The sequence below is a fragment of the Microtus ochrogaster genome, chromosome 22, assembly GCF_000317375.1.
Source record: "Microtus ochrogaster isolate Prairie Vole_2 chromosome 22, MicOch1.0, whole genome shotgun sequence".
NCBI lineage: Eukaryota > Metazoa > Chordata > Mammalia > Rodentia > Cricetidae > Microtus > Microtus ochrogaster.
This window is the reverse complement of record NC_022023.1, coordinates 320,626-331,980: the sequence shown is the minus strand read 5'-3', so window position 1 is coordinate 331,980 and position 11,355 is coordinate 320,626.

Sequence of the window (11,355 nt, the reverse complement as noted above, 5' to 3'; positions counted from 1 at the left end):
TAGACCAGGCTGGTCTCGAACTCACAAAGATCCGCCTGCCTCTGCCTCCCGAGTGCTGGGATTAAAGGTGTGCGCCACCACTTAAATAGGCCATAATATAGTGAAGAGAAACAATGAAATATCATGAGGACAGTCCAATATGCATACTTATTTTCACTTGATTAAATGAAAACAAAGCATTAAAAGGCAAAGCCATCAACACAATAAAAGTATATCTTAATTATTAGCTAAATAAAAATACTTGAGTCAAAAATCACACATTAGGTTTTTGGTGCACTAAATTTAATTGTCAGAAGCTGCTTCTGTGTGGAATGTATTCAGTCTTTCTGAAATAGAATACTTATCTCCAAGGCTACTATTATAAAGTTGGAACAGGACATCCTTCTCTTAGTATGTCATAAAGGCAGCTTCTTTTGTGCATCCTTGCAACTCAAGCATTATAAAGAGAGCTTTACGGAGCAGTCAAATGAAAAGCCGAGGGCAAGTAGAAAAGAACAGAAGTCAAGAATCACATTGCTCAAATTACACAGCACCAAGAGCCGTGGAACAAATGGCTTCTCAAGGGTCCTGCATCACCACAGCCCTTTCCGTCAATATGAGATTAGGGAAACAAGACAAAAGGGCAGTTTTATAATAAATAAGTGACGTAATCCAAGTCAGTGATTCCTCAGGAAACAGTTCCTGAGCTTAAGTGAGTCACCGTCAGCTCTAAGCAGTAGAAATTTCCTGTCCTTATTTTAGGGAAGAAGTATGCTGCTTCCCCTATTTAAGTCAGCACTGCAATCGAGAACACATAACAAAAATATATTTTGAAAACTATAGGCTGGTGAGATGTCTCCGTGAGTAATGACATTTGTTGCCAAACTGACAACCTTAGATTCCCGGGAGTCACATTGTGGTCAAAGAGAACTGGCTCCTGAATGTTGTCCTCTGACATCTACGTACATGCTGTGGCACACTGCTTTCCACTTCCATAAAAAATACAGTTAATACAAAATAAAAAACGTTTTTCAAAATATAAAATGAAAGTTGGTTCTTCCTCTGTGGCGCTACAAGCCAGAATCAATTCTAAAACTGCATCTGTGCCAGCAGAACCCCGGGAGGTAGCTGTGCCCAGGGCAGTATTGGATAAGAGAAACTGCTAAGTGGGTATTTGTTTGTATGTATGTGTACAGTGTCAGATCTCCTAGGACAGTTACAGACAGCTGTGAGATGCCACGTGGGTGCTGGGAATTGAACCCAGTATCCTCTGAAAGAGTAGCGAGTGCTCTTAACCACTGAGCCATCTCTCCAGGCTGGCCACAGCTCTCTTCTGAGTCAGTCTCAGCCTGGTAGTTATTGCCTGTCTCCAGGGCTGTAGGAATTAAGCTGGTTTAACATCCCATAATATCTGCAAGTTGAAGACTGCAGCTTCACTTCCAGGAGAGCAAATGCCGAGTCCATCATATTCCTGATCACAGGGAGCAGGGTGCAATGAAAGATGCACTGGGTGGACTGGGTGGACCCAGTGCTCGCATTCAGCAGACTAAGGAGGCTAAAGCAGTGTGTATGGGTGGGGGTGGGGGTGCTGAGGCTACACAGAGCTTACCTACTCCACCAAACATTAGGTTCTCCATGTCCTATGTGATCTGAATCGTGCTGTTTAGCATAATGGCTGTCTTTTTAAATTTCTTACGAAGTAATGTGACATGCACAGAAACATCCACATAGATCCTAGCTCTCACTGGTTCCATGCCTAAAACCACTCGTGTTTCTGCACCTGTACTAAAACCTTCCTTTGCTCTCAGTCCAGTATTCAAAACAATCTCTTCTCCCTAAGGCCTCTAGTTCCCATAGTAACCAAAAGACATGTACAAAGGGAAAAAAAAATAACTTAGCAAGGCTAGCTGCAGAGTTTGAGCTATCCCTAGCCGACTTGCTGAGACCATATCCCCTTTCATCTTGAATACACATAATATTCACTCTTTGTGGTTGGTTTTAACTATTTAATACTTTAGTTTACAAGGAGAGAGGGAGACTGGCTGAACCTGTTTTAAAGGCTTATTGCCAATTGTTAGGGTTATTTGCTTTCATTGCTTCAGGTTTTTAAAGATTAAATGAAAATATTTCCAAAATCACTCGTAAAGGATTTAAAGAAAATATCAACCACTCTAGACAAATAATAACATCACATTTCTAGACCACAAAGAATATTTTTTTAAAAAAAATAGGTAGTCCACAGAACTGTCTTGGCTAACCTTGGTCTGAGATCAAACATTAAAATAACCTCTCCAAGGGTTTGGTGGGCACATAGCATAGAAGGAACGGGCAAAGTGTCTAACTATCATCTGAACAGCTCCTTCATGAGGCCAAATTATTATTTCCTCTGATGTAAGGATCCATGTACTCAACCATAAGAGGAAAGTGCCTGTTACCCTTGTTATAAGTTCATTTCCTCTTGAGTTTCCTATGGGGCTCATATATGATGTTTTGATGCCTTCCCTAGAATCTTTCTTTTTTTTTTTATTTTGCAGTAACGGAGATGGATTCCATCATCTTGCACATGTTACGTAAGTACCCTATCACTGAGCTACATCCATGGCCCCTTTTCATTTTGAGACTACATCTCATCACATTGCCCAAGATGGTCCTGAACTTGCCATCTTTCTGCCACATGCTACACAATAGCAAGAATTGCAGACATTTTGTTCTGCCTGGCCTCTCTGGGGTATTTTGATGCTGCTGCATATTCAAGAACTTAGGGGAGTATGACCATTCTGTCTTTAATTCTGCCTTCGGCATGCTCCTCTCTGCCTCTCTGTCCTCTTTGTCATGCCATTCCCAGTCCTTAACAAATACAGCTGGATCATATCCATAGACTACTTGTTCATTTCCTCATGCTGGCAGAACTTCATATTTATGTAGGAGTTCTTGCCCAAGGCTCCCCAGTCCCGGCCTGCCAGGAGGGAATCATGTTTAACCTGAGGCACTGATGTGGCTTCATGCACCTTGCCATGGAGTCATTAAACAGGTGTACACATTTGCCAAGGACTTCTGGAAAAAGTTTCTCAGGCTAATAAAAATCACACACCATTCTTTTCTACCCTTGGAAATATTTGGGTTCAGAAGATGTATGAGAATGGTATAGCTGTCCGCATTTAGGGTGACAGAGGTGACAACGGGTTCCGAACCGCTGCCTAAACCAATCCTGGCGTGGGCTCAGTGCAAAGCTTCTTGTTTCTGGAACTGTTGTGCACTCCTATATAAGTCATTGAGGTTTGGTTTGTTATTTCTTGCCAAGATAGCCTAACATTTTTTTTCCTGGATGACTAAGGAGTTACTGGCTTTCCATCTAATTTATAACAAACAAAATTGATAGAGATAATTAGTACCAGAATAAAACTGATAACTAAAATTAAACATGGATCAGCTAAGCACCCTGACCTGAGAGGCTCAGCCAGTTGAATTCCCTGGGAAGCAGCCAGTTTGGCAGCCTGGCCAATTCCCCCAGGGTCTCAAGGACTCATGGGAAAGCAGTTTAAAGGGGGTCAGCAAGCATATGTGATATGACCCTTTCTTGCCTATCATCTCTACATATCGCAAAACATAAAGAAAAAATTAAGAGGCTGAAGAGAAGGCCCAGCAGGTAAGGTGCCTGCTACAAAAGCGTGAGAACTTGAGTTCCGTCTGCAGCAACCATGTAAAAGCCAGGTGTGCGGTGTCAACTGCAATCCCAGCACCGGGGAGGTGGAGGCAGGAGGATGCCTGGTGCTTGCTGACCATCTGGTCTAGCTAAACTAGTGAGCTCCAGGTTCAGTGAGAGACTCTGCCTCAAAAAATAAAGTGGAGAATGGTTGAGGAAGACACCTAATGTCAACCTCTGGCCTCCACAGGCACGTACACACACATGCACCTGTACCCGCACACATATGCACACACACAAATGCATCTACACAAAAAGATAACTCCTAAGTATATGTATTACAGATACTATATAATATGTATGTACTTAATAATAATGTGTTTTATATGTGTATGCAACTTGTTCAAACTTATAATTTTGTTCAGACATATACTTAATAGCTTTACAAACTTATAATTATGTGTATAACTTATTGGTTTACAAAGATATTTTCAAACAATAAAATCAGCAGGAAATTATAGCTTTTATTCCTCACCTTAACAGCATTTTTTTCCTCTGTTGAAAATTAGTCATTTATCCAGGATATATGAGACTGCGGAAATGCTAACATAAAATGATAGTCTCTAAACAAGAGCTGACTCCGGCAGATTTAATTCCCCTCTGTGCCTGTACACTACACGTGTCCACATATTGTATTAGAAGCTAGATCTTATATTTCATTAGAAAAGGAACCATTGTCAGGGCTAGGAAACCAGCTTCATGGATTTTAAAGTTCAGAATGACTGATATTAAAATGCTCCCGGTGAAGAATGCTAGCGCAGCACTTAAAGGGGAAGCTTAATTCTGAGCTTTCAAACACAGCAGGCTTCTTGAACATTTTCCTCCACTAACCACAGAACTGTCACAGTATGAGGCAGGCAAATGCCATTCATCAGGGGGCAAATAATCCACGCAACAAGAGTGTGGGGGAGCCGTTGGTTTGCTTATCAGTGTGTTCCAGAAGACTGTGTGGAACAAAACTAGGTACACAGTATAAAGAGAACGAATAAATAGAAGAGAATTGGAGTTTTTCAGGAAGAACTAAGAAAGGTGATTGGCAGACGGTGAAACAGAAAGAAAGAAGAAAAGAAAGGAAGGAGGGAACGAAGAGGGAAACGTGTGGTAAGTCCGGGAAGATGAATCAAGTCAGTATGGACGGCATATGTTTTTGTTTTTGTCCTTTTTATCAGCTTGTTTTCCCTTCTCCTTATTCCAGTAACAGAACTCTGAACTTCCCTGAGAAAGGGCTCCTGTTTCACTTTCTATTTTATGTGGATGTGAGGGAGCAGTGTGAGTCACACACACTACGCCCTGCAGTGAGCACAAACTTTATCTTCTGAAGCAGAGGCAATTCTCCGTATTCTGTGGTTGCTAGTTAGGAAAGCATTTCCTGGAGATGTATGTAGTCATGAATATCTTGTCTGAAATTCAAGTAGGAAAGACTGGGAAGAAAGTAAGTAGTGAAGCTGGAGGGTGGAGAAGGACACAGGGTATCTGCAGCAGTTCTGACCCTGCCCTTCTCGGGCACATACACAAATACATTCAACGAAAGAAACTTGGAGCTATCTATGAGAATAGTTACTTTAAAAACAGATGAAACATGAAATTTAGTGTCAGTCATTTTAAGTGTATAGTTCAATGGCATTGAAGTAAATTTGCATTATAGTAAGAAACTCAGTTTTCTGTTTAAGGTAGGGTGTTTGATTTTGTCATCTACAATAAAAGATGTGGCAGCTTTGCTTTTATTTTTATTACTATTATTTCATTGTTTTATTATGGTATAAAGATCCTGTAGATATTTGAGACACCATTTCACCATTAGATACATATTTTGAAAGCATTTTTTCTTAATCAATAGTTTACGAAGTAATTTTTCTCTCCCTTCCTTCATTCCCTCCATCCATGCTGAGAACTGAACTCAGGGCCTCACATATACTAGGCAAATGCTCTATACACCAAGGTTGGTCAAATAATTTTCTTAAGGCTGACTTGCTAATTTTAATGATGCAATTGATCAATTTTATTGTGTGTTTGTTTGTTTTATACAGGTTCTCTCTTTGTAGTCTTGGCTGGTTTAGAACTTGCTATGTTCTATATAACCAGGCTGGCCTTGAACTCATAGAGGTTTGACTGCTGTGGGATAATTTTCTTGTACACTATAAAGATTTGTTACTCATATTGGTTTAATAAAATGCTGATTGGCAGGCAGGAAGTACAGACGGGGCAACCAGACTAGGAGAATTCTGGGAAGAGGAAAGGCAGAGATGCAGTCTCCAGACAGATGCAAAGGAGGCAAGATGAGAATGTTGCACTGAGTAAAGGTACCAAGCCATGTGGCTAAGCATAGACAAGAATTACGGGTTAATTTAAGTTGTAATAGCTAGTAAATAATCATCCTGAGCTAATAGGTCAAACAGTTTATAATTAATAAAGCTTCTGTGTGTTTCTTTGGGACTGAACAGTTGTGGGACCAGGTGGAACAGAAACTTCCATCTACGGTCTGCCTGCCTTTGCCTCCTGGATGCTGGGTATAAAGGCATTTGACGCCACATCCAGCCTATAATTGATCAGTTTTACATTTCCAACCTCAATGCACTCTAGGCTAAGAAACCTTTACCTCTTCCCAAGTTGCAAAGAGACTCTGTTTTCTTCTAGAAGATTTCAGCTTCTATGATCTATATTAAATTATTTTTTATATATGCTATGAGGTAAAGGATTGAGGTGGATCCCCAACCATGATAGATTTACAGTGGCAATGCATGGTAAAGACATTCCTCGTTTTTCACTGGCCTGTTGGTGTTTTTGTTGAGGACCAAAGACTATGAGTCTGCTTGGGGACTCTTCAGTCTGTTTCACTGATATATTAATCTACCGTAATGCTGGCACCACATATTCTATTGATCAGTGTCACTTACAGAAGGCTTGATTTCCCTGACCCCTGCAAAGAGTTAAGACCAACTCGGCATCTTATTGGGTAATATTGTCTTGTTATTAGGTAAGACTGTCTCTACCCAAAAAGAGTTATTATTAATGTGTGCTCAATTCTTAAGTATGATAGATTGGAATTAAAAAAAGAAGAGAGTGTCTTCCTCATTACACTTATTCACTCAGCAACATTTCATCCACATCAGCTTGGAGGGGCTTACAGCAGCTCTCAGTATCTGATAGCCTACCTATTTCGTTTCCTTTGTTTAGAATGCCTTATCTCTTTTGCCAACTCTGTTGTTCAGACCAGAAAACAAAACCATTTACATATGCATAAAAAGCATAAAATATTGAAGAAGAATTCATTTAAGATTCATAAGACCTATACACTGAAAGCTGCATAACTCTGCTGAGAGAAGTTAAGGAAAGTCTTTAAAAAAATAAATATATCATTTTTATGAATTGGAAGGCTCAGGGTCTGTAGAGGTGTAGTGTATGTATATATTAGTGTGCTCATGTGGGGGGGGTTCATATATGTGCATGTGTGTGTGGAGGCCCGAGGTTAATCACTGAACCAGGATCTCACCAATTCAGGTAAACTACCTGGTTAGAGATGCCTGGGGTCCTCTCTCTTCACATTCTTAGTGCTAGGGTTACAGGTTCATGCTGCCTTGCCATGATTTTACATGGGTGCTGGAGATAACTCAGGTGCTCATGTATGTAAGGCAAGCACTTTAGGGACTGAGCCTTCTCCCGAGCCCACAACTGTGTATTTTTAAGATGTCATTTATCCCTGTATAGACTTGAAGATGAACATAACTGCAACAATAATCCTAGCAGTCCCCCATTCTATCCTTTCTATCCTAATCTTTCAAAAGACCTAGAAAACCCAAGTATTCTTGAAAAACAGTGACAAAGTTGGAGAACCTAAACTACTTGACTTCAAGCCTTCAAGTCCAGCTGTTTATTCCTCCAGGATGTCTTCTACAGCCTTTACTGTTTAGGGGCACAGCCTATTCCCCGCAGTCTCGCAATATGACCACTGTTATAAAAGACTCATCATATCGTTTCTCAGTGAGGTGTACTACCTAAAGCTTCAAGGGCAGAGCCCGGGCTTGTCTATCCTGCTTAGCCCTGTGTCCAGAATGCAGGTACTCATCACATTAACTTAAACTTAATTTATGTAACAGTGAAGATTTTAGAAGGAAACTCAAAAAGGTCCATCTTCGGCCTGAGAACTATTTATTTGGGGAGCCAAGATTAATTGATTCTATTTCATTTAAAAAATATTATTACTTCTGTGAGAGAACTAAAAAGACCCAGTGGAAGGCCATACATCCAGGAATATATGGACAGCACAAATTGTACTTGATGAAAGTGTGTGTGTGTGTGTGTGTGTGTGTGTGTGTGTGTATGTGTTTGTGTGCACATATTTATATTTGGACAAAGTTGGGTGGTAGGAAAGGAGGATATGTCTGAGGGAGGAGTGAACATGACCAAACATATTGTATGAAATTCTCAATGAACTAATAATAAGATTAAAACCATGAAATTTAATTCCCAAGAAACTAGGTCAATTATCTGCAATCAAGGTTCTGAAATATTTGTAGTATATTGTCCTGTAATTAAACCCTTAATAATTTAGATAAATGAAATATTAATAACTTAGATAAATGAAATAGTGCAGAAAACTAAAGAAGCTTCATGCACAAAGGTATCCATTGTTGTTTTTATTTATTATAAGAGCAAAATGGAGATAACTTAAGAATCCTACAAAATGAGAATCGCAAAAATACACATCAACTTGGCATACTATTTTGTAGCTATTAAGTAATTATAAAAATATACTAACCACCCCCTTGAGGCTATTTGTGCTAGCCATCTTGCTAATAAAAAACTGAATAACACTTTTTAAGCTTATCTAAAGTTATAAAGGAGAAATGACAACCCAGTGTGAAAAGACTAGGCCAAAGGTGAAGGGAAAATGTTAGAACAGAGAAAGAACTGGACAAAATGTGGCTTTTGACCTGAAAGTATTCACCAGTCTTGAAAACTGTGAACTTTCATTTTAAAATTCTAGTGGGAAAATAAGACAGATAAGACAACCCACGGTTTTTACAAAGCTGATAGTCTGACAGGAAAACCTCTTCACAAAACATGGAGGCCCCAATACATTGAGGAGAAACTAGAAGATCAATGATGTACATGGAATTACAGTTTCTAGAAACTCATGAAAATTCCAGAGTATTTCAAGTCTCAACATGCTGAACTCCCAGGAATGTGGCAAATCCTCCCGAGGGCTGAGAATATTCACTGAAAGTCTAGATTTACTCCCACAAATGATTTTTCAAATATAATGTTCAACAATACATATACACAAAAATAAGAATCACATTCACAATAACTAAATTCTATTAATTAAAGATCTAGAAAAATAATAGGTAATAAAATACTAAAGCATAGGTATTTTAGATGACAAACAACTATACTAACTATATATATATAGTTAGTATATATATATATAAGTATACATACATACTTAAAGTTTGAAGATCTCTGCAGAGCTAGAAAGTCAGGGAAAAATGATTCCAAATTTGCAAATCTAAAGTAACTCTGTAAACAGAAACATAGTAACTAAAATAAAAACCTAAAGGTGAAGTTTCTGGGTTGGTGAGTATGTCAAGGCATTACGAAGGTGGAGGGTCTTGAGATGTCATGGAGGCATGATGTCATATTTTCCATCTGTCTTATTTAGAGTTTCCATTGCTGCAATGAAACAGTACGACCGAAAAATCAAGTTGGGGAGGAAAGAGGTTTTCTGGCTTACACTTCCATATTGCTGTTCATCACTGAAGGATGTCAGGACAGGAACTCAAATGGGGCAGGAACCTGGAGGCAGAAGCTGATGCAGAGGCCATGGAGGGGCGCTGCTTACTGGCTTGCTCCCCATGGCTTGCTCAGCCTGCTTTCTTATAGAACCCAGGACCACCAGCCCAGAGATGGCACCACCCACAATAGGCTAGGCCCTCCCCCATCAATCACTAATTAAGAAAATGGCCTACAGTTGAATCTTATGGATAATTTTTCTCAGTTGTGGTTCCCTCCTTTAAGATGACTCTACTTTGTGTGTCAAGCTGACATTAGACCTGCCAGAACACTATCTAAGTAAAGATTAACATAAACTTTCTGCAAATTATTTCAAAAATCAAAAGAGAAGGGAACATTGTAAGTCATTTTATGATAGCAATATTACTTTGAACACAAGCAAATATATCACAAGAATATATTTTTAAAAATCTCATGATTATAGCCACATAACTTAACCATATAAGCAAACTGAAACAAACAAAAATACGATGGCAAAGGAAAGTAGACATGACTTCTAAAACTTCATCTTCAATCATCTGAACATGGGATTTTCTCCAGTGTTTAGTAGTTTTCAGAATACACGTTTGTGCTTATTTTGTTAAATGTATTACTAAACATTTCATTCTTTTTGATGCTACTGAAAATATTTTTAACTCTTCCCACATACTTCAAGTGTATAGACTTGATTTTATAGGTTGATCTTATACCTTGAAACCACATAGAATCATTTATTGATTCTAATTAAATTTTCATATATACAGATCATTTCATAGACAAATAGAATGGCTTTATGGTTTTATTTCTTCTTTTCCAACATGAATGCCTTTGACATCTTTTTTTTCTTTATTTGCCCTAGTTAGACCCTAGTATAGTATTGAATGGAAGGGGCAACACCAGATCTTTTCTTCTGTTCCTCACCATGCAGGGTACAGTCTTGCATTATTAAGTACAGTGTTTTTTAACTGTGGATTTCCTGTGGATGCCCAATATCAGGATGGCAAAGTTGCCCTCTGTTCCTACTGCACTGCATGTTTTTGTCATGAAAGAGTGCTAGATTCTATCAAATACTTTTCTGTATGTATTGAGATACCAAGTGAAAAAGAAAGAATTGATCATGCTATAAGATGGACAGATCTTCCTTTTCTTGAAACAGGGTCTCACACTGCAAACCAGGTTGGCCTGGAACTCAGTATGTAACCCAGGCTATCCATAAACTCACAGCAATCCTCCAAAGTGACGAAATTACAGGCATGCGCTATCATGACTGCTAAAATGGGTAAACATTAGAAAAATTATGCTACTTAAAAGAAACTAATAACAATATCCCGTGAATGACATGATGATTCCATTTAAGGGAAATGTTTAGAACGGGGAAATCACTATAGAGATAGAAAAGAGATTTGTGGTTGCTTAGACCTGAGGTGAAGTCTTGAGTGACAAGAGGATTGGCAGTGAAGGGCACAGGGCTTATGGGATTGTAGTGGCATTTCAACTGTATTATAATAAATAAAGACTGCCTGAAGATCAGAGAGTAAAACAGGCCCACTCGTCAGCCTTACAGACCAGATAATGGTAACATACACCTTTAATCCCAGTAGCCACACTACTTACTATAGAAACTGGGCGGTGCATGCCTTTAATCCCAGCCCTAGAGAGGATTATAAAATATGAAGAAACAGCTCTCAGACATACAGTCTCATTCTGAGATTCTGGGAGGCAGAATCGCCATTTCAGACTGAGATTGAGGTAAAAGCTAATGACTAGCTGTTTTGCTTTTCTGATCTTCAGGTTGAACTCCAATTTCTGACCCTGAATGTTTATAAATCGTGCTTCATAGGATGGTAAAAGTGTCCTCAAATTCTTGTGTGTGTATGTGTGAATAAATTTTTAAAATCATTTAA